This window comes from Anolis carolinensis, chromosome 3 (genome assembly GCF_035594765.1).
Source record: "Anolis carolinensis isolate JA03-04 chromosome 3, rAnoCar3.1.pri, whole genome shotgun sequence".
NCBI lineage: Eukaryota > Metazoa > Chordata > Lepidosauria > Squamata > Dactyloidae > Anolis > Anolis carolinensis.
In genome coordinates, this window is record NC_085843.1 from 83,895,538 (window position 1) to 83,916,720 (window position 21,183).

The window sequence follows — 21,183 nt, forward strand, 5'->3', positions numbered from 1 at the left end:
TTCGGGGGAGGCCTTATATTTAGCAATTCAGCAAAACCTCTGCTAGGTCTTGTTTTTTGGGGATGTCTTATTTTCAGGGAAACAGAGTAGATGCCTAGAAACAGTGGGAGTGAAATAGTTTGGAATTTGAAATATATGCAAAATCCTAGAGACAGAATGAACTCCTCACATTTATGTGGTGTGAAGAACATTTCAAATAAAACCAAGTATAGAAGAACATACTGGGTGTGTGCTGACATCACGTAACATTGACATCTTCACAAGACTTGTCAGGGAAAGGGTCCCTGGGTTCTAGGTTGATGTACTTCACCTTGGCAACACTGACAAACCCTCCTTGTAAAGTAGTGGTGAGAGTCTGCAGGGATTATATTTGGCAGAGGAAGGAGAAATGACTATTCTTGATCAGATTTGGGAGTACTAGAGGACTATTCACTTTCTTTTTCACATCGTCATCAGCCACTCTTGACACCAACTAACATGACAGAACTTTTGCATTACTTGACTCTTGGCCTAAACAACTGTTTTTCAATGGAACATTTTGTGCATGCAGGGAAAAAATTGCCTCTTCCTGAATAATCAATTCCATGGGTTCTCTATTTCTTTTCTAAATGCAAAACATCTGGAAACTGATCAGCAACAATGGACTAAACTGCAGGATTACCATAGAGCCATCTAATGGGAAAAAACAAAATGGACATAATAATACTGACCTCCACTGAAAGGCTGACATAGGACTACATCACATACAAGTGCTATCCCACCCCTCCCCATTTCCACATACTTCTAAAACAGTAAAGACCATAGAGCCCATCATATGATGCAGGCAGACTACCGCCTGTCATCAGTCAGTGAACTGTGTCAGAAGTATGGAGAAACAGTGGGAATTGAAGCCACTAGAAATTGTCTTCTGAGCTTCTCATGTGCCTGGAAATGGGAGAAAGTACTTAAAATCACCTGGGATGGGATATGGCAGATTCACCCATGTTGTATTATTTCAGTAAGGTGGAGGGATGGCGGTTCTTAAGAATGGTGCCTTGGGTCTCCTCTAGAGTAACAGAACTGAGAGGTAAAGCAAGTATCCCAGAAGTGTTGTATAGCAGAAGGGACTCTTCACTCCTGTTAGGGAACCAAATACCTTCTTGCAGTGAAGTAGTCTCCTCAGGAACAAAAACAACACACAGACACAAAGCTGTTCATTCCAACCAGAAGGCTTTTCTTTCTTAAGTTGCAGTAATAGTACAAATAGTTGATATACTAACACAGTATGTACAAACTATCTTCACCCACCAACCTCCAGCCTTCATCAAATCAACACAGGATTACTACAAACTTATATGCAACACTCTGCACTCAGCACTCTGCTACCACACCTCAATTACAGTGAACCTGTAGTTAATCCTTAGACATTGATTCTGTTAGCACTTATGGAAATGCGGGATAATTTACACATTCTGACAGCATGGTGTTTATTGTCAAAATAAATAAATTAAAAAATAGATGTTTGGTTTGTGTGGTTTTTTTTAGATCAATAAAGCAGTCAGCTATGAGTGCAGCTATTTGAGTTGGGAGCAAAGAGGGTATTCCACCCCATAAAAATTCTGCCCCACCAAATGAAAATTTTCCCCAGTCCCAAAATTCTAGCATTTTACAAAGTGAGATATTGAAAATCATCATTATTGATGGGATGTATACAGATTTTCCTATCACACACAAAAACAACGCTTCAGCAACAGAAGAATCCATAGCATTTCAAAAAACACGGTTAGAATTCTGTCTGCACATAATCACTTTCTGCGACACTTTGCAGACAGATTCAGACAAAATACTGATGGGATGGGCAAATGTCATGTGATGGGACTCGTTCAAAATTATTCTCAGACACTCACAGAAATTGAGTATTTCCAAATGTGATAAGGTTCTTAGAGTTTTGCAAAAATTCAGACGTATTTGTAAATTGTAAGTATTTTGGCAAAATTCGTACTTATGATACGACTTACAAATCCAGAGCCGTCCCCCCTCACCCTGTCAAGCTTAGATTAATCGAAACTCACATTTCCAAAACTTTTGGAAGAAGTTCGTTTATTTTCGTAAGTCTCCATGAGTCAGCATGTTTTTGAAGCGCAAGCCAACTCTCCTGGGAGACGCATATTATTATATAATTAATATGGATTGCTCTGTCACATGCTCTCCTCAGCCTATTATGGCTGAGGGAGAGGGGAAGAGAGCAGGCAGAGCCCCAACTGCTTATGTTTCTCCTAAATTGTTGTCTTTCTCACCATTCTGAGAGGGAGATCGAGCTATCAGGAGCTCATTTTTGGTCTGTTCTCCAATACTTTTGCAGCCATAGTCAGCTTTTTAGCCTAGCAGTAGCAGTCATCTACCAGCCATAGCTTAGGATCCCTTTAGGATCATTTTATTTAGCCTAGCAGCAGCCAGCAATCTGCCACTGCCAGTCACAACTTAGGATCTATTTGGGATCATTGTCTTTATGTGTATGGGGTTTTCCCATTTACTAAGGATTAATTTTGGGGCTTTTTTCCATTTACTGAGGATTCATTTTTGATTTGGAAACTAATTAGATCCCCCCCTTTGGATTTATTTAATTAAAAATAAAGTTCTTTCTTTATTTTCTTTTTGAGGGAGGAAAAAATCATCCCTTACCTGGCATAAAGCAATAGTGCCATCTTAAAAGTATTGTGGGGCCAATTGATAATTCTACCAACCAATCTGTTCCTTTCCTTTGCCATATTAGAAATATTTTGTGTCAGTTCTAGTACTACCAAGTACCAACCTCTACCTTTCCTTTGCTATATTAAAATATATTTGGTTCAATTATAATTTTACAAAATTATTTCCTTTTTCTGGGAGGAAAATGTATTAGTTCCCTTTATAGAAATTATAAAAGCCAAGGCTTAGGGTATTTTTTCCTCCTGCTTTTGATGGCTTAGTTAAAACTATAGGTTTTGGAGTGCTTAAAATCAGTTCTCTGATGCTGATAGAGAGCTATACAAATTTCATATTTCAAAATGAAGTGGATTTTTGGCATTTTACACACCTATATTGTCTATATTATTGTAATGAGGAAAGTTGGAAATCAGATGTCTATATTTTTTATATTTCATTAACTTTCCTTGCTATTTTCTTGAAGAGACAGAACTCTTCTATTTGCTGTATTTGTATTGCTTGATAATAATAATAATAATAATAATAATAATAATAATAATAATAATAATAATAATCTTTATTTTTATATCCCGCCCATCTCCCCGAAGGGACTTGGGGCGGCTCACAACAGGGACAAGCCCGAAACAACAACACAACGTATTTGACAAAAACTTAAAACATTCAATGATACACAAAATAAAATAATGGACAATACATTAAAATCCAAGCAGATAAAATCAGAGTAATTAAAAGCAAACCAGCGGGGACAGGTTTCATAAAGTGCTGTATCATGGAAATGAGTAACAGTGATAAAGTGCCATACACTTTTAAAACATAAAGAAGTATTCTGATGACAACTCTATTGGGCCTATTCATTCAAACACGCTCTGGAACAACCATGTTTTCAATTCCCGGTGGAAAATGGGCAGGGAAGGAGCTAACCTAATCTCCTTAGGGAGAGAGTTCCAGAGCCGGGGGGCCACTGCCGAGAAGAACTTTGCAAATCTCTTTTTTTGGATGGCTTAAACTGTATTTCTAAATGCTTCTCTGAAATCTTGAAATCATTGAAATGTTAGAAATCTACAGACCAACATTTTTCATTTCTGGAAAGAATTTTTATTCGGCAGGACTTGTTTTATTATCTGCCCCATCAACCCTAGAGCAACATCCGTGAAAATAGCCCTTCCGTATTTGCACTTTCTGTTTGGGCTTTGCACTGCAAAGGAAAAGGGGGTAGGTTTATGCAGAATTAGTTTATGCATTTTGCTCAAATTGTGGAACAAGTCTATTGCCTCAATCTTACACAGCAGGCAAGAATTCTTACAGTGGTTGTTAATTTCTTGACACATGTCTTAATGCACTGAAATGCCTGTCACATCTTGAAGGTAATATTTTATCAATATATTTAATATTTTTAAAATTGGCATCTTGTCTAGGGCATTGAGACAGCAATATACTCTACTGTATATTTAACTTTATTAGGGGTTTAAACACTAGTCATGGGCCCATAATTTGTCTAATTTGTTTAATTTGTGTTTTTGTTTTGTGCCGTTTATTTGGAATGCATGAAACGGCACCCTCCTTCTGGAACGGAAATATCAATAAAACGGAAAAAAGTGGAAATGGTAGCTGTTTGGCTGGCTGATTTTCAGTGTGCTGGCAGGGCCTACAGCCGAGCACCGATCACTCAACTCTTGTAGGCCCAACTGGCAGGCCCTGGCTTGCAGGTCCTACAGCTGAGCACCGACTGCTTGATGCTTGTAGGCCCGGCTGGCAGGCAGGCCCTGGCTTTCAGGGCATATAGCTGAGTGTCGGGCGCAGGGGGTGTGGCACGCTTGGATAGGCACCCGTTTCCAGATGCGGCAGATGGAAATGGGGCTATCCAAAAGGGACAAACAGAAATGGACAGCGATTCCATACAAATGGACGAGACTACTAAGTACTCCTAACACCCGGATCCTGTCTGATCTTGGAAGACAGGCAGGGTCAGTCCTGGTTAATACTTGGATTGGAGACCACCAATGAATACCTGGTGCTGCAGGCTATATTTCACAAGTGGATGGTGAAGCGGCAACTCCCCCTGTGGCTGGAATCAAGCATACCCTCATGAAGCCAGAAGCTGGAAAATGTTAAATTGCTTCTGTGTCTGTCTATATATGTCATATGTCTAATGGCATTGAATGTTTCCCATGTATATGTGCATTGTAATCTGCCCTTCAGGGTGAGAAGGGCAGAATATAAATACTGTAAATAAATAAATAAAATAAATGTAAAAGGAAAGCAAGTATTGCCTCCCTAGGAAAACCCTAGGAAATTAATGGAGTCACCATACATTGACAGGTGACTTGGATGCACATGGAAATTTAACTTTATTTACTGGCAGTGTGATTTTTCCTCCTTTTTTTGATTGTCATTCCTTCTTCTTCTTCTCCTCCTCCTCCTCCTCCTCCTCCTCCTCCTCCTCCTCCTCCTCCTCCTCCTTCTTCCTATTGTTATGCAGCAGCTATACTTTGAGTTGGCAACAACCCTAGATGCTAAGAATGAAAAAGGAAATCTTAGTTAACATGAAAATTAGTCTTGGTACATGACTAATCTTGGTACATGTTCTTGCAAGACAATTCCATTCAATTTGGCACAATTTAATCTGTGGTGTCATGATAAATATTGAAATGTGGGGACTCATCTGGAAAGTCCTGATGGCCACGCTTATATGGAGAACCCAAAAATGTCAATAATGGAGTTGACTCATAGTCTAATACCTGTCTTTGCCACCTGTAAATCAATTGCATTAAAGTAGGAATAATTTACAAAAATACATTTTTCCTGGGAAATTAATTCACCTTCCATTTCTACTCTAAGGATTTTAGCAAAGCTCAGACACAACAGAAAAGTAGGAGTAAATGCTGTCATTGGCTCTGCTTGTCATAATTGCCTATTGCTTTGATTCTATTACTCTAGCCCAAATGACTGTTTATCCAGATTATACTTGCTTTGTACTCTGGTGTACATCTAAAGAAAATCTGGCTACATTTCAATGTTGAACACTAAGTTGCTTCCAATTGTCATGATCCCTTCTCTTAGATTGTGAATTATGTATATTGCACTTCCACACATGCTGCATTGAATGCAGAGCCAAATGGATATGGTTCTGGGTAGCATCTCTTACTCATCTTCACTTCTGGAATCATAAGATCAGAGTTGGAAGACTTCAAGGGTTATACCTGCCAACATTTTGCAAATGAAAACTGGGATGCACTGTGGCCAAGCAACATCAGACTGTGATCAAAAGATTTTGGCCAGGCAACACGAAAGCAAAAATTAGTAATAGGGAAGAACACAGAAAGCTGCTGTTTTACTCAAAGGAATCTTGGAGTTTATGTACTGAATTTAGGAAGGCCTGGAAAAAACCCAACAGGAGGGAAGGACTCTGCCCCTTCCCTCCTGTTGTGTTGATTGAGTGAAAGCTAATTTGCACTTTGAGTTCAGTTTGCAGCAATTGAAGCAAGTTGAGGTTAAAGGAGGAAAATGAGAGGAGGAGAGAGAAATTGGAACATATTAAAAGCAGCTAAGTAAATGGGGCAGCAGAGGATTAATTGGAATGGTATAGAAAAATGTATTCCTGAGAGATCGCCATCCAGTAGTCCATTTCATTTGCAAACACTTTTAACCATCAGGAAATTCTACTTAATATTTGGGTAGAATTAATAAGCCTCCAATGAAATGGAAAGAGGGAGAGAGATCTCAGATTTGTAACTAAAAGATCTTACAGTTTTGGGAAGAATACAACTTGCAGATTCTTCAAATCAGCATTCTGTCTGCAGGATTCTGGGAACTGGGGTCCAAAAGAAAGGCAAAACAATGTACTAAACATTTCGCAAAGACCTCCTTGAGTGGAATAAACGGCTCAGTCTCTCATACTAACGCTGGAGTAGCCCACTTGCTTCCCTTCCAGGCAAATCAGACTGTACAGATCAAGCCAAAATATGTTTCCTTTGTTGTGTGCACCATGCTTACTCATCTACACGCCATTCCCCTTTCAGAGGAGTCTATTTTTATAGCATCATTTCCATCTGTCTTTTGATCTTTTACCACATAAGAGGCTTCGATATTAACAACACCCAGGCTGTCCAGCTCTAAAGGGGCTTATGATGGCATTGACTCAGGATGTCTGTCTGGTTAGGAGTCCAACTTTCTACTCATATAGTACTTGTGAATTGAAAGATTTCCTCCTTGTTCTTTAGCCTCGAGCCCAAATTTTTGCTTTTAATTCACTATATTGCTTTGTTGTCATTTGTGGGGTATCATTGATCCTCTACTATGCTGGGGGAAGTGAATAGACTGAGACAGTAAAACAAAGACTATCCTATCTGTGATTTGACAAGTGGGAGTAAAGAGCATGATTTTATAATTCCTTCACAATCTCAGAAGTTGCATAGACATACAGGCATACATGTTTTAGATCCCAACTAAGCCATATAATCAAAGATGATCAGGTTGGAAGAGATCCCCAGGGCCATCCAGTCCAACCCCCTACTATGCAGAAATACACAATCAAAGCACTCCTGACAAATGGCCATCCAGCCGTTATTTATATCTTCCAAGAAGGGACTCCACCAACATCTGAAGTAGCAGAGTATTCCACCATCAAGCAGTTCTTACCAACAGCAAATTTTTCTGAACGTAACTTCTTGGCCGATGTCTCAGCCAGTCACTCCCCCCCCCCCCCCCCTGCCTGACCTACCTCATAGAGTTGTACTGAAAAGAAAGCGAAGGGGCAAGAAATACACACACGGTACTCAAACACACTGGTGGATAAATAAATGTAAATTAAAAGATTTGCTGTATCTGGGACATTTTCTACATTTCAATTTCATTAGCATTGAAAATAGATCTTGGTAATTTTGTATAATAATATTTAAGCAAGAAAAGAGAAAATAATTAATGCTTCTATATTTAATAGAGAGAGTGCAGATGAGGGAAAATATTAGAAACAAAATGTTTGCATAGACAAACAGACATTAATTCCAGTGAATCAACTTTGTTGTTTTGATTTTAATAAAACGAACATTCAAACTGGCAGGGAGAAGCATTTAGGTAACTTGAAAATGCACAGCTATTCATTCAGGTTTGATGATGGGGCAACATCATATATCTTGTCTGATGAACTGTAGTAAGTCAGGGCACCTCACATTTAGAATCCAAGCCATAAATCCAGTGAAAATCACCCCAGTCGTTCTTTAGACAAAACCTGACTTGTCCCATAAATGTGAATAATGCCTGTGTGAAAGAAGCTGTGCCAGAGATAGAGAGATAGGCTTATCCCCTTTTTCCTTTGACATTTCACATGGTTAGCAGGAGCTTGAATGAGGCTGCCCTATGGTGGTCCAGTTATCTGGCCTGAAATCCCTTTTTATTTGTGGCAGAATTGAATTTGGACCTGAATGCTGGAGCCTTGCTTGCCATAAAAAGGAGACATCCTGAATCTCTGTGTATTTGCATCCAGGGTTTCAGCTCTCCAATGAGAAGTCCCTGCAGAAGGGAGCTCGACTGGTGGTGTTTAGTGATTTCTCAGATAACAAGAGCTTTGCGTTTCTGTGGAATTCCCATTTGCTTGTGAGCTGCTGCCGCTGCGAGCCTGATTGATATATGACTGCAATGGCACTTTTCCATTTGACATTCTCCCTCCCTCTCTGTCTCTCTTTCACTCTCTCTTAAACAACAGCCCTAACTTTTGTGTGTTGCAAATATAAAAGGCAAGCCATGTGACGGGGGACAGAAGAACAAAAGCATTTGGAAGTAACAAGACCTCTTTTTAGCTCTTGCTTTAGGAGTCCAGAAGAGGGAAGGACGAGCAGCACATTTTGCAAAGGTAAGCAAGCATGCAAGGGTTTTTGTACAGAACCCACAATAATCCAGATCCTAAATGAGAACAATTGGTTTCTTTGACTGCCCCATTTTCTTTAAACAGTTTCTTTTTTACTGTTAATGCATTCTAGGTTTAAAGATTTACTGCCTGCACCTTTTTATTGCCAGCCAATCTTTAAGTGTGTACCTTCTCAAGATGATGCCAATGGGCTTTCAATTGGAAACCAACAACATCACCGTCTTTAAAATGATTGTACTTTTATGTCTTATCTGGTGGCTTTTTGTTTGTGGCTTTTCACTGTCTCTCATTTGTACCAGAAGCTGAAATAGAACAGAGAAATGCTGAAACATTATATGGATTTAAAAGGGAGCTATGGGCATCTCCATCACTGCCTTTGTCTCATTGCAGTGGGACAGTATGAACACAGGCAAAGTGGAGATTTAAAATGGATATGTTTACTTTCATTATAACTTATATATGCTATCCCCTGTTAGGCCATCTATTGAAGTGCTTAGAATAATTTGAAACAATAGGCAACATTTATTTCCAGCCATGTGTGTCATGATTTTCAGGGAATACTCTTAGGTTTGGTTGGAGCTCTCCGCTTTCCCTCCCCCCTTCCCTTTTTAAAACTTTAGCTTTTATCCAAACTCCTGGGAAGTTGAGCCATGGACTGGACTGCACAGCACTGATTATGGATTAGGGGGGATTTAATGTGTGTTTGATTGGTTAAAAATGGTGAGGAAATCTACTGTGTTTGTTTTGGCTGCAGAACAGAGGAGATATATTGAGCAGCCGGCTCACCCCTCCAGTACAGCCGATAATGCCATTGGGATGTCTGTTGGGCAGATGACACCGAGAGATGCTCAGGCAGAGAATTACATTCAGAAATAAGGTGCCAGGCCTTGAGTGCTACCTATTGAAAAAAGTTATTTTATCTTGTTGTATATGTGTGTCTCTGTGTCCATATTTCAGAAGAAGCGACTTCCAAAACTATTTCTTTCTTATTTTCTTAGACACATATTCCTTATCTAAGAGAATTCTATTAAATTCTTGGGATTGTCATGAGTTGATTGGCAATTTGGAACACACATGTGTGCATGCACATACTTACTCAATTACTTGTTTCACAAAGGAAAAGGAGAGAAACAGTACTTTAGATAATAGGGTAAAGGTAAAGGTTTTCCCCTGACATTAAGTCTAGTCGTGCCCATCTCTGGGGTTGGTGCTCATCTTCATTTCTAAGTCGAAAAGCCAGCGTTGTCTGTAGACAACTCTAAAGTCATGTGGCCAGCATGACTGCATGGAGCACTGTTACCTTCCCGCCACAGTGGTACCTATTGCTCTACTCACATTTGCATGTTTTCAAACTGCTAGGTTGGCAGAAGCTTGGGCTAACAGTGGGAGCTCACCCTGCTCCCCGGATTCAAACCGCTCAGCAGTTTAACCCACTGCACCACTGGGGGCTCCTTAATGGTTTAGGTAATTCCAAAACCATAAAAATGACAGTCAATAAACAGCAAAATTGATTAAAGGCTGGATTGAATAATAGAATTGTAATGTAAATGTACCAGTGTGAGAAGTGATAGAGGAACGTATATATCAAAGTCTTGGATTAATCCTTAAAGAAAACATGATTAAAGACACTTCGTGCCACTAGATATTGAAGTAAATGACAGAGTCTAGCTAGTGATAAACTTTTAAATGTAATACCTTATAGGATAAGAATATTGGTGTTAAACTATTCTTTATAGGCTGTACCTGAATTTTAGAGATAGAAGTATTAGAAAAAAAGAAAATAGTCTTGCTTTAGGAAGCAAACTCTTCCAACATTTTTTTTTCTGAAGGAAAGATAAAAGATTATTTCAGAGATGACATCCTTCTAGTCTTATTTGAAATATTAGATGTCTTTGAGCCCTAGCAAGGCAAACTGAAATGAGTTGTATTATTCTAAAATGGCCTTAGAAAAGATGCTTCATATCTGCAAGTTGAGGACAGCTGAAGGATCATTTTCATAGGATGTCCCCCTTTGTTTTTATGTTGCAGGATCTTTGTGATTGCTACCTATTGATTCTGTTAGATGAATGATATTATCAGGAAAGATGGCATGCAAAATTTATATAAAAGTATACAGTTCAAAGCCTGTGTCCATTGGAGATACATTCCTGGACTTTGTGTGTATACGCAACACCACAGTTAATACAAAAGTCCATTGAAATTAAGGACTTCCAGCCCAATAATATCATAGGTCTGTAAGATGACATATTTTGTCTAGAGATGACCTATTTTGTTTAGAGATGACATATTTTGCTGGATATAGATAATTGAAACTACGGCTACCAGTCCTGTGGATATGGGAATTGCACAATACAGCTGGAGAAGTATTGCCCTTTCAGGTGTTTTTGGGACTACAACTGCCAAAATGTCCCTTAGTATTAACCATTCTGACTGGGGCTTCTGGGTGTTGCCTAGAGGCCAAGACTTCCCTGCCCTTCTCTTTCATAGCTTCATCTAGAACCCATGCAGACAAAGCCTTCCCTCAAATGGGACATGTCATTACAGAGGTTAGTTACCGTGTTTCCCCGAAAATAAGACAGTGTCTTATATTAATTTTTGCTCCCAAATATGTTCTAGGTCTTATTTTCAGGGGATGTCTTATTTTTCTATGAAGAAGAATTCACATTTATTGTTGAACAAAAAATGAACATTTATTATATACTGTACAGTAGTTGTCATCACAAACCAACATAACCAGACAAACTGAATCCTATCAAGAATTTCTTGTTACTACCATTATTTCCATGTACAACTGATATGTACATTTACCAATCCTGCATGCTCTGGTGTTCTTTTTGGCAGGTACTGGGCATGTTTCCAAACAAAAATTTTGCTAGGTCTTACTTTCGGGGGAGGCCTTATATTTAGCAATTCAGCAAAACTTCTGCTAGGTCTTATTTTTTGGGGATGTCTTATTTTCGGGGAAACAGGGTACAATTGCTCCTATTACCATCCATGTATTTAGACAGAAGGGACATGTGCATTTCCTCAAGTTCACAGGCTGTAGAACAGCAAGGGCTGCAATCTTATACAAGTTTAGCCAGGAATAACTATAGAATTTTATGGGGCTTGCATTATAGTAGGCAAGTATAGGACCAACTCTTTATGTAGTCCAAAGAGCTCAAGAGGAGGGACTCAAAGTGCTAATGCAGTGGAGATACCCCCCTGCCCTAAAAAGCTGTCTTATGATGGATTAAACAATTTGTTCATCTAGCCCGGTATTGTCTGCACATGGAGTGACAACAGCTCACTCAATTTGTCTTCTTTTTTAACCTACCTACAGATGTACAAATCAAACCATTAATACATTTGCCCCATCACTGAGCTATTGTGCTTAAGAACTAGTTTTGCTAATTTCCAAAGAAGAGATAATTTTAATCTGATACAACAAATGTAACAATGTATTCCAAAAAATGGAAAGTATTGACAGTGGTGTGTCGGAAAGTGATAGGTCTTGAAGTCTTACACATTTATTACGGCATGAGATTTGGGAAACATTAGACTACTCAATCAAACACACAGCTGTCAGTACTTGTGCATACATTTTCCCCTGACCTCAACTGTCTATAATTCCATATCCAACTATGTTTACTGTGTTTGTATATCTGAAATTCTGGGTAATATTTTATGCATGAATGGAGCAGACTGTAAACTTATAATATAATGAATTGATTAGTTCTTACAGGGCCATAGGTTCTTATTGTTTTATTTTCAACTGCATATTAACTCCATACAAATTGTAATTTTTGCCCCAAATGGCTTATTGTATATCAAATGAACTACAGTATGACCTCTTTATCTATGTTGCTAATATCCTCAGGTTCATTTATGTGTATCTGACAAAATATGTTATCTTTAGGCATTTTCTAGGTCCTTGGGTGACTCTGGTATTACTGGAACAGAAGTCCTTCATTTCAATAGGCTTCTCTTTTATCCAATATTTGACATATCTACACGAAACCTGGAAACATATCCCCACATTTAAGTGGGTCATACTACACATCATATAGCTGTTTTATTTAAATATAAACAATTATAAATATCATATTAACAGATAGATATACAGCTATAGGAAGCCCCAGATTCTCTACAACAAATCTAATCATATTCGTTGTAAGCCTCACTTCTCATTCACAGAGTCTTTCCTCTGAGTTATCACATTGGCTGAAACTGGCTGCACCCCCCTCTATATCTAGGCAGCTTCACAGATGCATCATGGTGTTAGCTGCCTTTGCTGAACAAACTATGTGAGATTTTAAAGAATACGTCTAGTGAGAGGGCTGGGGATACAGAATTCTCTTAAACTAGTATAAGCACCATTCAGTGGATTTTTTTTGGGGGGGGGCACACATATTCTTGTAGGAAACATTAGTCAAAGTATCTCGTAGAGGCTGTTAGCTTTAGTGATTCAAAAGATTTATAAAGCAGAATGGTATGGATGCTAGATTGTTACAGTTGGCAGGGAATTCAGAACGAACAATTCAACAGTCTGTCAATCTCAGTGCTTATTTGTTTCTTTTGTCTTTCAAAAGCATGTTTCTAACCATTATTGTTGAAAGACTCAAAAGATAGTGCAGTGTGGAAATGCTGTGAGGACATCTCCAAAACAAGAGCATAGCAGGGCTGTTTTGTACCTGAAATCTTGGAGACCAGAAAAATAATTGGGCCAATTTTTCTTTGTATGTGAATGTTTGACTACTTCTCAGACTCCTTATCTGGCTGCCCCTACAAATATCAGCAACAGAATTAAAGACTTAGTAAATGAATATGCGCATTTCCATAACTCTTTCAGAAATCCACATCACACTGACTTCCTGGTGCAGAGTTTTTAATCAGAATCACTTGTACATCTCCCCTTGAAAGATTGAATCAAAGGCTACTCTGACTTCAGGTAGTATAACCACCATGTTGGAGTGCTAATACAAAGCTATCCAAGCTGCCTGCTTCTAATGCAATACAATTTGCACATTGTCAGGGTGAGGACAGCTGCCTGGCTCTCAAAGCATACGCTCAGTGTGCTCAAGTCGACTTGCTGGCCACCCTTCAGAACTCTGCTCCTATAAGCAAAGACTATGAGGAAACAGCGAAAAGCAACTCCTCTTCATCTGCTCTCTTTAGATCAGTCTTTCTGCTGGATGGAGAATTCCTCAGGACTTGAGAGGCACTGAGCACTAAAGATGTTCATGTTTTGTTTCATATCATTTGAAGTGGGATGCAAATGTGTCTGACAGGGGAATGATTTTCCTGTAGACATTTTAAAATTTATTATTATTATTTTATTGTGGAATATATGTGTGTATGTGTGTGTGTTTGTGTATACACACACACACACACACACATGCATGCACACACACAGAAACATACAATCTTGATATTCCACAATCAAAATATAAGTATTTTTCCCCAGTCTCGCCACCTCCCCATTCCCACCCATGAACCCCCACCCTTGACTTCTCCTTACGTAATATGAAGGTACAGGAATACTATTGAATATTTATACTTCCGTATGATCAAGCATGTAATCATTTACCTTGATTTCATCAGCTATTCTATTATCACTCAGAATCCTATTAATCTTATACATAGCCTGAAGACATTGAGAAAGGAGTCTTCTGTTGTTCCTGAAAGACAGGAAGTATCCTTCTTTAGTGAACATGGAGGCTTTGGTCCATGTAAGTTTCTCTTTCCAGCTCTTATATCTTAGTGTGTGAAAGTGAGAAAGAGAAAGGATTTCCTCATGTAGTCCCAAAATATTAGCAATGTGCTCGTCTTGTTGCCTATTCCCAAGTATGTAAATGTATCTCTTTCTGGGCTCGATGGGACCAACTATAATTGAATATTGTTCAAAGACATAGACCCTTGCATCTGCAGAGAATATGTTCCCTGCCAATTCGCTGCTGGCTGAAACCATACATATGACCAAATGCCATTAATGCCTGACTTCTGATCTCAGCACACCATAGAGTTGCCCTGGAGGTATCGTCTCCAGGAATTTACTAAGTCCTCTAGTGCCACTTTGTGGTAACTTCTTAGCCAAGCATAAAGTCTTAAATAAAAAAAAGAAAAAAAAAGGCAGAATAAAAGCAAATTCAATACAAAAAATATATGACAAAGAATTTACCTGTTTGTTCTCCCCTGAATGTTCAATGGAAAATACCTTGCTCAAAGTGAAGAGGGCCCGGTAGCTGCTACTCTTTGCCATTTCTCTCTTTCCTTCTAAACCCATCCAGAAAATTCAACTTCTTCCTCAGGGTTTTTCCACCCACTGGGCCAAACAAACAACTCATAAAAGCTACATGAACCTACACAAATGTTAAGATACTTGGAAAGACCTGTGAGCATTTCTGGGACAAGTAGACTGAGATTTGAGATATCATAAAAGAGCAGCAAATAGTTATTTAATTTGCAGTTGAATTCTTTCCTTCTTTTCTTCTAGATATACTTGGAAAATTTACACTTGAACTTGGACAATGTGTACATATAGGAAGGAGTGCCATTTGCTGTTAGCAGCAAAATGTCTGCAATTTTCAGGAAAGGGCAATAAGACTACTTTTTCCTTAACTCTCAATTTGTAATCCCATGCAAAAATCAAATTGTAGAGTAGGGGAAACTACAGAGCTTGTCATTCTGCAGTTGCACACAACACAGGCAGCAAAACAGGGGTCTTGAAGCTGTTTTTATGGTTAGGGTTGCCCAATTTTGGGTCTTATACATTTCCCCTTTCCTTGACATAGACATGCTTTAAATATTTTTTTAAATTGCCTTACCATGCCTTAATGGTATATTAAGTGCTTTGGTTGGTGGGTATTTTTATTCTTCACTGCATTCAATATTGTTACTGCTTTGTAAAATTAATTAAGTATGCACAAACAATCTTAATTACCTTTTACCAGTCTTGAGAGGTTGGTTGTTGTGCATTTTGAAGGCATTTCTGACTTATGGCAACCCTAAGGCAAGCCTATCATGGGATTGTCTTGGCAAGATTTGTTCAGAGGAGGGTTGCCTGTGCCTTCCTCTGAGGCTGAGAGAATGTGACTTTGTTCAGTGGGTTTCCATGACTGAGTGAGGATTTGAATCCCGGTCCTCAAAGTCATAGTCCAAAGCTGAAATCTCTATATCATGCTGGCTCTTGAGAGGGGAAAAATTCCTTAAAAACTCTTCAACGATCCCTGTACTTCTAGGTACATGCACAGGGAGAGCCAATTGCTCTCTCCCCATCCTTTATCATTCAAACATCTTTAAACATATTTGCACTGTATTTTATATTTTTATATATGTGTGTTTTATTGTAAGCCGCCCTGAGTCCCCTGTTGGGTGAGAAGGGTGGGATACAAATATTGAAATAAATAAATAAATAAATAGACTATTACAAGCACAACATGCACTTGGAAATGCCTTTCATGTGTTCTGCATAGCTTTCTCCCAAATATGTTTGACTAGATTACTGGCAAAATTTATTCTTTCTGAAATGGCTCAAAGGAAATAGATGTCTGATATTTTTAGGGCTCAATTTAGCACACTTCCTTGAAGATTTGGTCATCCCATTTAGCTAGATCATTTCAGCTCTCAATGGAAGGAATCAAGGACCCATTACTTTCTTCTCCCATGGCTTATGATTAAATTGGGAGAAGGGAGCTTTTCTCTATGTTAGAATACACATTCAAAAGTCTGAAATTCATCCTTAAGCTTCTTCAGTTAAAATATCAGATGGTTAAGACAGTTTCTTTCTGAAGAGTCCTGTCAAAGCATTGGTTGACTGACAGTTTGAACACTGTAAGCATTGCTTCTTTGGACAACTTCCAGAATCCCCTGGTTGGCTTAGCTTGCCAGCTGTGGGGCATTATGAGAGTTGCTGTGCAGAAAGTAATCTTTCCAAGCTCTGACTCTGACCAGGTATAAAGCCATTTTCATAAGACTATTCTATTCCAATCTAAAAGTGAGAAACAAGGGAAGCAGGACTATATGGACAAATGAAGAGAGAGATGAAGATCCATCCATGCATGACTGTTGACTTCACTCCCAGATTCAGTCTAAACTTTGAAAAAACTATCCAAAGTAGCAAGCCTAGTCTCCAAAACTTATTCAGCACCCTGGATACTTCCTGTGAAGTTGAGATCCAAACCTGGGGTGTATTTGAAGCTATTTGCTGGACACGGGAATCACCTGCTGGCTGCTGGTTAGTGTAAATGAGACCACATTTTCTAGAAACTGAGTAAGAAAGAGTACCTGACTGCCCCAATAATTTCTGATCTGGTGAGAGAGAAGAAATTTCAATTCTCGCACTGCTATTGCCCTTTTACACATACTGTCACAAAATGTAGCAATGTAGTTTACTGTTGTTATATTAAGGCTATTACCCATGCTACATCATGCTTCCAGAGAAAATTTCATTTATTTGTAATTAGAAATAATTATTTCACAATACATAATTACATATTGTTTTTGTGATTGATCACTATGCTTTAATTTTCTTCAATTTGTAACAATGAAGATACATCCTTCATATCAGATATTTACATTACGATTCATAACAGTAGCAAAATTACAGTTATGAAGTAGCAACAAAAATAATTTTATGGTTGGGGAACTGTATTAAAGGGTCGCGGTATTAGGAATGCTGAGAACCACTGATATAAAGTTTTGCATTCATACTTCCTATATAACACTCTTGTTGCTTTTCAAAGCCTCTTGATCTAGGAAAAAATTTCTGGCTGTGAGTTCCACAGGATCATGCAAAGAGAAAGTATTCTACAATAGCAGTTCTCCAGCAATTGCTGTCTCTGACATTGACTTGATTTTGTAATATGAGAACTGGGGAAAGGATGTTTTTCAAAGCCTTGTCATTGCAACTCATTATCTCTGAGTAATGCCTTTGTGGATTGCAGTCCATGGTGTTTGTAGTGTCCACATTCAATTTCCTAGAAACGTTGCTCAGATTATATGAGCTAGATGTCTCGGGTCTCTGCAGACTAGGATGTGGAGTGCAATAAGGACCTGCAGTTCTGCTCTCGCATGGGAGAAAGAGGGAAGAAGGGAGAGAGGGATGCTGTTGCCTGGTCTGACTTATGATCAGCTGTTATTTCCTTTTTATATGTGTCAGTGTGGAACATATTAAAATTTCTCAGTGACGGTATGCATGGAATCCTTCTGATGCCCCACCTCTAACTTAGCAGAACAATAAAAGCAAGGTTGGAGTAAGCCTTGGAGCAGCTGGTTGTCTATATATTCTCTCTCTGTTTTTCCCCCCTTCACATAATCTAATTCAGAATAGAATTCGGGTAGCATTGGCAATACCACCTCCAAGCTCCACCGCCTCTCGTTCCGTGTGCTGGAATTTCATTGTGCAGCTACTTTATAAATGGCAGACAGTGTATTCTTTCCCCTGAATGTTCTCACCATTTGTCCATCAAACACTCTGGCCAGCTGATACCAAGGGGATGTCTGAGCCACCAGGAATTTAGCTAGATCAATATTATTTTAGTGACCACCAAAAAAAACCTCTGCCAACACCACCTCATCCTCAACAACAACAATCATTGTCAGGGAGTCTGCTGCTGATAAGGTTTTCATGCTTATTATAACCAGGCTTTAATCCACTTTGGCTTGGCATTGTTGAAGGTGGAAAGGGTTATGTTGCCCTTTAGGACCTGCAAGTTTAGGATTGGAGTTAATACTCCTGATTTGGCAAAGGTTAAACATACCATGACAGTGACATGTACATCTTTGCCATAGCATTGAGACTCAGACTGAATGGGAGCTGAGAAAGGATACAGTTTCCCTTGGTAAAATAAATAAATTGATATTTGTAGGTCTTTGATCTCTGCTTTCCTAGGACCAGCCTTCAAAGAAGTTACAAGTGTATTCAAACAATTTTACTATTAATATGTAAAAGGCTTAACTTCAGGCAGGGTACACAATGCAATGCAAAGGGGTTTTAAAACTTTTTTTGGGTTATTTGTGCCATTTCATGAAATTTCCAAGTGATGTCCTAAAATGGGAACATAATATTGTTTCCCTAGAGCAGTGTTTCTCAAACTGTGTTACTCCAAGTGTTTTGGACTTCAGCTCCCAGAAATCCCAGCCAGCTTACTAGCTGTTTGGAATTGTGGGAGCTGAAATCCAGAACATCTGTAGGAACACAATTTGAGAAACTCTGCTCTAGAGGTAATAAATTAATAACAATCAGTTGCTGTTTAGTGTCTAGGACTACTGCTGTCCAATAATTTCCAAAAAGTTTAAAAAATGAATTAGACTAGTCTAATTGCTTTTGCACTAAGGCTCTGGTGAGAGCTGAACAGAATTTAAAAGCATAAAAAGCATAGTTAGGATTATTTTTCTTCCCATTCTTCTTTAGTTTCAGTCTACAAATGACAATTTACGATGTGCATACAGTATGACTTCATATCTATGGGACTTGTATCTGCCATTTCATTCATCCATGATGATGATGATGATGATAATAATAATAATTTTATATTGGTATGCCACCTCCATCTCCCCCAGCAGGGACTCGGTGTGGCTCACATGGGGACCAGGCCCAATCAATACATTTAACATCATAGAGTCATCAATTATACAGCAACATCATGATGGACAAAATGTATCCTTTCTAAGGGCCTCATCACATTCACATTGAGAAACACTACATCTGTATTTACCTTGTTGTTTATAAAGGCTGGATGAATACTCTATACACACGGGATGTGTACAAATCATACCTGATTTCTATGTTTTGAAAATAGTATGCCTTGACTCATTGCACCATAGGTGGGTTGCTCCTCCCAATCCGTTTGATGTTCCCTGATGACACTCCTTTGATTTTAAAAAAAGTTCTTTGGGTAAATATTGCATGGTTATGTAGCCTGGAAGTCTCAAAGTAGCATTATCATGAGATTTTGGAAGATCTTTCATCTGTGCAGTTATGCAGTACTAGAAATCTCAAAAATCACACATATTCAGGATTTGGGGCCGGGCTGTGGCGCAGCTGTTGAGCAGCTGCCTTAAATCACTCTGACCATGAGGTCATGAGTTCGAGGCCAGCCCGTGGCGGGGTGAGCACCCGTCAATTAAAAAAAAAAAATAGCCCCTGCTCGTTGCTGACCTAGCAACCCGAAAGATAGTTGCATCTATCAAGTAGGAGATAAGGTACCACTAATAAAAAAGTGGGGAGGCAAGATTAACTAATTTACGACCTGGTATGAGGAAGTGCCGTCAGTGTGGATGATGAAGCAGCTGCTCCCCCTGTGGCCAGAATCGAACATCCCCTCAGAAGGAAGTTAACTTGCCTCTGCGTGTGTGTCTCTCAGTCTCTGTTTGATGTGTTTATGGGCATTGAATGTTTGCCCTATGTGTGTTATAATGTGATCCGCCCTGAGTCCCCTTCGGGGTGAGAAGGGCGGAATATAAATACTGTAAATAAATAAAAATAAATAAATTTAAAAACTTAAAAGAAATAAAAGAAAATTATTAATTACTAAACAGCCTTTTTGGATGTCTTTCTCTGTCAATCACCAAAAGAGAAATGATGCCTGCTTCTATCATGAAAAATCCCCAGAGTCAGCAGAATCGCCCCCAAATCCACCCTCAAGGAGATGTCATGACACAACTGATGAGATAGATATGGGATGTAGAATCACAAAGAAAAAGTTAGACCTCTGAATTTCTCTGAGGTAAAAACACAATTTCAATTCCGTGCTCAATTACCTTGTGTCTGAGATCTTTTGCAGATGGTTTCCAATGGGTTGCTGATGAAAGAGGACAAATGTCATGTGAACAGAACCATTGGTAATTGCATGCAAAAGACTCAGAGACAGAGTATAAGACAATGTAATGAGGTCCTAGGTGCTTTTTTTGCCCTCCCCCCTAACATGATTCTATGGTATTCTTGGGTTGGAGGTCCTTCATTTCAATAGGGTTTGTTATTTTGCATGGTTTTCTGTACCCACGTGAAATCTGAGAACATACCCTCCTGCTGATATGACGGTCATACTGTATTATTGCCTAAACTGATTTTCATACTCTCACTTCACATTCTATTAATGAAAATGTTTCTTAAAGTGCAGGTGTTCTTGATGAGACAGATGGACAAGCCTAAAGAAAAGTGAACAGAAGCTTCATAGTTAAATTAACAGAATAGATTTTAGATCTAGGGGAAGACCCCATGGAAGTACAGGTGAGGTAGGAGCAGCCACAATACAAAGGGCATTTGATTCCCCACACCAAAATTATATCCAATCTTTAGATAATAGAAATTCATCTTCATCCTATTTTACGATTTCTTCCCTTAATAGTTAAATTTTATATTTATCAAATCTTATCAGAATTTATGTAGTTACCTTGGTCTGTTAAAAATACTTACCACAGAGAGTTGGCTCATATATTCATTAGCATTCAAATGTCAGAATGTAGGACGTAGAAAGAAAGTTTTCAAATTTATTGGAATTCTTAAATCCAGATTCTAATAGTGTTCTGAGGAAATGGAATATGGTCTCCTTGCTTTTTTATCTTAGTTGGTCCTAAAAAGGATCTTACCTTACTGTCAGTTTCATGTCTACTCACATGTATCAATATATACCTGTGATTTTTCTATATTTGCC

At 38.7% G+C, this 21,183-nt stretch overlaps 1 protein-coding gene across 2 annotated transcripts in view; it reads left to right on the plus strand.

Moving 5' to 3' along the window:
• The first annotated feature begins 7,613 nt into the window (after positions 1–7,613).
• Positions 7,614–21,183, plus strand: part of ndp (norrin cystine knot growth factor NDP) — a 35,895-nt gene continuing 22,325 nt past the window's right edge. Inside the window, exons 1-2 of one of the 2 annotated variants that reach the window (XM_008107431.3) lie at positions 7,615–8,533; positions 9,303–9,425. The gene's annotated coding sequence lies outside the window, so the exon portion shown is untranslated. Of the gene's footprint in view, positions 8,534–9,302; positions 9,426–21,183 lie in introns of both variants that reach the window. The other variant, XM_003218936.4, reaches the window with a different exon arrangement.